The sequence below is a fragment of the Nerophis lumbriciformis genome, linkage group LG17, assembly GCF_033978685.3.
Source record: "Nerophis lumbriciformis linkage group LG17, RoL_Nlum_v2.1, whole genome shotgun sequence".
Lineage (NCBI taxonomy): Eukaryota > Metazoa > Chordata > Actinopteri > Syngnathiformes > Syngnathidae > Nerophis > Nerophis lumbriciformis.
In genome coordinates, this window is record NC_084564.2 from 5,553,485 (window position 1) to 5,560,000 (window position 6,516).

Sequence of the window (6,516 nt, forward strand, 5' to 3'; positions counted from 1 at the left end):
TTTGACACCTTGGCCGTAGGTCAATGGAAAATGGTTTACAAAACGTATGTTAGCATGCTAACATTTTTTTGCTCATTTTATTTGTATAAAGCTAAAAAAATAATGGTTTACGATTTTTAGCACATTCTTAAAAGTATGCGTATATGTCAGGGGTCGGCAACCCAAAATGTTGAAAGAGCCATATTGGACCAAAAATACAAAAACAAATCTGTCTGGAGCCGCAAAAAAATTAAAAGCCATATTACATACAGATAGTGTGTCATGGAATTAAGAGGACTTAAAGGAAACTAAATGAGCTCAAATATAGCTACAAATGAGGCATAATGATGCAATATGTACATATAGCTAGCCTAAATAGCCTGTTAGCATCGATTAGCTTGCAGTCACGCAGTGACCAAATATGTCTGATTAGCCTTTCACACAAGTCAATAACATCAACAAAACTCACCTTTCATGCACAACGTTAAAAGTTTGGTGGACAAAATGAGACAGAAAAAGAAGTGGCATAAAACACGTCCTAGAAAGTCGGAGAAAGTTATACATGTAAACAAACTAAGGTGAGTTCAAGGACCGGCAAAATTAGTAGGACAAAACGGCGCTCGCCAAATACTCGAATCAGTGAAGCATGTTTAATATAAACAGTGTGCTTTGTAACAATTAGGGAGGTTTGTGTCATGTTTGTCCTCCTACAGAAACCATATTAAAACAAAAATATATTTTTTTCCCCTCATCTTTTTCCATTTTTCATACATTTTTTGAAAAAGCTCCAGAGAGCCACTAGGGCGGCGCTAAAGAGCCGCATGCGGCTCTAGAGCCGCGGGTTGCCGACCCCTGGTATATGTCAACGTTAGCACGATCAAGTTTTACACTAGCATTTTAACTCATTTTATTTGTTTAAACCTAAAAATCATGGCTTTTGTTACTCAGAAGTATGTTGACAGCTCCTAAGTTATTTTGCCAATATTGGCATGTTATCATTTCGTTATCCGTGTAAACCTAAAATTCATTTTTGAGACGTGTCTCCCTCTTGCAAGTTTGCTAAATGTTCCTATTATACCAAGTTAGCTTTAGCACGCAAATGTTTTTTTGCTACCTGTTTAGCTTCAACCAACCTATTGCAGGCCCATCAAAATGTCCTTGGGAACTTTCTTGTTGCTTTTACTGTTGTAAAAAAGCTATTATTATTGTTAGTTATTGGTATCGATAGTGCAGCTTTTTCTCTTTAAACTGTGCCCTTTTGCTCTATTTTTTCAATTGTTGCTGTATTTTGTTTAATTTTATTTCTACAATGTACCACGGATCAATAAAAACAAAACAAAACAAAACAAAAAACAAGCCACAGGCCACAAATAACCACCAGGCTGTCCTTTGAACACAGGAAGGTGTTTGCAGAGTGATACTGTCATCTAGTGGCCTTTTGTATGTGTGTTATCTAGACCTCTGATTTTAAATGCATCAATTTGCCTGAAATAAGAAAAAAAAATCATTATTTAAACTGCACTCTTAAAAACGAATGTGTTGGAAATAACACAATTTGTGTTGTTTTTTTACACATCTCCAAGTCCAGTGGGGGACAACTCAATTTTTGTTAATTTGTTAATCATCATAGTAAATACATTGAATTATTTACATTATTTACAATTCGGGGTGTGGGATGTGGAGGGGGTTTAGGTTTGGTTGATATCAACACTTCGGTCATCAACAATTGCATCATCAGAGAAATGGACATTGAAACAGTGTAGGTCTGACTTGGTAGGATATGTACAGCAAGTAGTGGACATAGAAAGATCAGAAAGCATAAGAAGAAGTATATACATTTGATTATTTACATTTGATTATTTACAATCCGGGGAGGTGGTATGTGGAAGGGGGAGGGTGTTAGTTTTGTGCCGCCCCCCTATACAAGGGAGAAGGGAGCAGAGGAGAAAAGAAAAGAAACGGCAGATCAACTGGTCTAAAAAGGGGGTCTATTTAAAGGCTAGAGTATACAAATGAGTTTTAAGATGGGACTTAAATGCTTCTACTGAGGTAGACTATAAAAAAGGGACCAATTACCTCCCTGCTTGGCACTCAGCATCAAGGGTTGGAATTGGGGGTTAAATCACCAAAATGATTCCTGGGCGCGGCCTCCCCTGCTGCTCACTGCTCCCCTCACCTCCCAGGGGGTGATCAAGGGTGATGGGTCAAATGCAGAGAATAATTTCGCCACACCTAGTGTGTGTGTGACAATCATTGGCACTTTAACTTAACTGTTACCGGGAGGGCATTCCAGAGTACTGGAGCCCGAATAGAAAACGCTCTATAGCCCGCAGACTTTGAATGTTTTTAACAAAGATATCAATTTAGGGCTTTTGTACTCTTAATCATTTTCCAAGATTTGGTTGATAATTGTAACCCATTAAGCCAATTAGACAATTAGATTAGATCATACTTGCCAACCTTGGGACCTCCGATTTCGGGAGGTTGGGGGCGTGGTTAAGAGGGGAGGAGTATATTGACAGCTAAAATTCACCAAGTCAAGTATTTCATACATACCGTATTTTCCGCACTATAAGGCGCACCGGATTATAAGGCGCACCTTCAATGAATGGCCTATTTTAAAACTGTGTTCATATATAAGGCGCACCGCATTATAAGGCGCATAGAATAGAAGCTACAGTAGAGGCTGGGGTTACGTTATGCATCCCGTAGTTGCGAGACCTGTTGCGGCTCAATATTGGTCCATATATAAGGTGCACCGGATTATAAGGCGCACTGTCATCTTTTGAGAAAATTAAGAGGTTTTTAGGTGCGCCTTATAGTGCGGAAAATACGGTATATATATATATATATATATATATATATATATATATATATATATATATATATATATATATATATATATATATATATGTGTGTATATATATATGTATGTATATATATATATATATATATATATATATATATATATATATATATATATGTGTATATATATATGTATGTATATATATATATATATATATATACATATATATATATATATATATATATATATACATCCTGAAAATATGCAAACAAAACTGTGTTTGGATAATTGATACTTCAAACTTGCATAAATAAATCTTAAGGAATATAACATAACTTGGCTTCTGAGAGCTTCAAAATGTAATGAATAAAATGCTAAAGTTGTTGATAAACAAGCAATTATTTTAATAAATATGGTCATTTTAAATGAATTATTATGATCATTTAAAATTAATTATTTCAAATATGTTTATTTTAATGTATAATTCTATGGCTGGATGTAATAAGGAGTCAGAAAAAATACAAATCAAATACAATTAATTTTGATGTTTTTAGCAAAATATAGTAAAAATGTATTTTTTTTTTTTAATTTTAATTAATAAATATATATATTTTTAGGTAAGATAAACATAATAATACAATTTATCTCTAGTCTGGATGATTTAGTTCTTGTCACCCTGTTGTCCTCCCGTAGTGAAAAAAGGCTGTCCTCACTCAGGTCCGCATGGAGCTGGAGGGGGCGTGGCCTCCAGCTCCGGCTGAAAATCGGGAGATTTTCGGGAGGGTTGGCAAGTATGGATTAGATTAGTTTTTTTCAAAGGGGACAATGCAATTTCATAAAACACATGACTACACATGGTTAAAAAAGCCAGAATCAGCCAGAAGGCTCGTTATCATCTGTATTGCCCTGGCCATGATGTAAAAAAGGCATTAAAATTGCAATTTTAAAAGAAAAAGAAAAGGAAGAGAGAGAAAAATAATAAAAGCACAATACATACACACTAAACTGCGCAATAGATCCTTTGTTAGATACATCTTGTCCAAGGCAAACTTCTCCTTCTAAAATGGCTAAATCAATTTCATTATATATGGATCAAATAGGACGCGTGGGCCCATGGCGCTTTCTCCATCACATACCTGCCAACTTTTGAAATCAGAAAAACCTAGTAGCCAGGGTCCAGGGGCCGCAGGCCCCGGTTGGTCCAGGACAAAGTCCTGGTGGGGGGTTCAGGTGGGTTCGCCCCCCGACGCAAAATGATTATTAGCATTCAGACAGGTTAAAATGTTGCTAAAACCATCACTTTTCTATCAGTCACAGTGACTTTTCAAAACAAAAATATTACAGCAAAAATCATATGGGTTGATTGACATGTTTATTCTGTAAGCTAAGTTCAATAGTTTGAAATTATTTTGACAGTTAATGCCAGTTATCCTGTCAACCTTTCACAAGACTTCAATTTGTTAATTGAAAGTATAAACAGTATAAACACTTTTTACAGTAAACAAATGGTAAAACAGTACTAAACAATTCCATTAAAAAAAAAATTGGTGTCATTATTAAGTTTCTGTCCAAGCTTGTATAATCTACTGCCTTGTTCAATTGTAAAAAATATTCTGTGCCTAAAATTCACATTTCTATCACAATTATCATACTGTAAACATGGTAAGCTAACTTCATTAAAATTAATAGTCCTGTCAATAGCATGGAATTACAATTCAAATGTAGTTTTTTTGTAAGCCTTTCAAAAGAATTCAAAATATGAAAAATTCATGCAAATTAATTTAAGCCATCAGACACTTGAAAAGTGGCACATCACATCTCTAATGTAATCATTTTAACTTTTCAACAGAAATAGCACTGCAAAAATATTAAGGACATACTTCTGTATTTTGGTAGTTATGCTGTCAACATTTAACAAGATTTCTTCAACTTGGACTTGAAAGCATAAATAGTATAAACACTTTTAACAGTACTAAACAATTCCAATAGATAACGTTGGTGTCATTACCTTTTTGTGGCTAAAATCAAAATTTTTTCTATCAGATTGATCATACTACAAAAATGATATGGTCCCATGTGATCAGCCAGTGCGATTGGAAGTCCATGCTCAATTATTGCCTCCGTAAATAAAACTTCGGCATTTATCACATCCAAAGAATCTGTTTGGGCGACGAAAAACGTTGGAAGTTTTCCACTTGTATCGCTAGCAACGGCATTAGACTTGTGTTTTTTTGTCCCAACGTGATCTTTTACATCGCTAATTCCTCCGTGTCCGATCGAAAAATTTTGTCTGCACAAGGTGCAATTCGCGTAGTTTTCACCCTTTTTGGAACGGATAATTATTCCCAGATAGGCTTTTGAATATTCTTCACGGAATGACTGCAGTTCTCTTTTCGGTTTAAGACTCGTTTGCGATTTTTCTCCGGCTGATTCCATGATCGTTCGCTCGTTTGGAAACAATGGCAACTGGTGCCTCGTGCTTGGCAGCGGTGCTATAAATAACCTCGCGCATGGCATTCGGAATGGCTCGATAGGAAGTTACGGGAAGCAGTGTCGATTGTCATTGTTGTTACGCGATTTCGTGAATAAAACTTTAAAAAAATATTATTTTTTTTAATTAATGAAAAAACGTATTTTATATCACTGCAACCGTAACCCGGAATAGGTTGATGAAAACCGTACTAATTACGGGAAAACCGGAGTAGTTGGCAGGTATGCCATCAGAAAAAAAAAAATTGTCTTTTTATTCTCAGGCTCATAAAACATTCTCAAGACTTGATTATTTCTATATTGATAATGACTTCCTTCCTGCTGTCGATTACATAGAATATTCAGCTATAGTGATATCTGACCATGCTCCATTGTCGCTCCACTGTTCGTTTTCACTCTGACATGGAGGCTGGATTGCACACTGTTGAACGATGACGGGTTCTGTAAAATGATCTCTAAATTAAAAGATGCTTTCCTTATTAGTAATAAGAGTGATACCATTTTCCCAAAAATTGTAGCACAAACAAATGAGTCACGTTCAGAGGTGGGTAGTAACGCGCTACATTTACTCCGTTACATCTACTTGAGTAACGTTTGGGATAAATTGTACTTCTAAGAGTAGTTTTAATGCAACATACTTTTACTTTTACTTGAGTATATTTATAGAGAAGAAACGTTACTTTTACTCCGCTACTTTTATCTACATTCAGCTCGCTACTCGCTACTAACTTTTATCGATCTGTTAATGCACGCTTTGTTTGTTTTGGTCTGTCAGACAGACCTTCATAGTGCCTGCGTTTCAACAAATACAGTCACTGGTGACGTTCACTCCGTTCCACCAATCAGATGCAGTCACTGGTGACGTTGGACCAATCAAACAGAGCCAGGGGTCACATGACCTGACTTAAACAAGTTGAACAACTTATTGGGGTGTTACTATTTAGTGGTCAATTGTACGGAATATGTACTGTACTGTGCAATCTACTAATACAAGTTCCAATCAATCAATCAAAAGTGTGAAGGAAAAAAGACATTTTTTTATTTCAACCGTACACCCCGTCAAAAGCCTAAAGACTGACTGCACAGTTCCTGTCTTCACAATAAAAGTGCCGCTCCATCGCGCCTGCGCTTTCAAAATAAGAGTCTCCGAAAGCCTGCGCAAACAAGCTAGCAAGCTACCGAGTTTGCCGCCAATGTATTTCTTGTAAAGTGTATAAAAACGAATATGGAAGCTGGACATA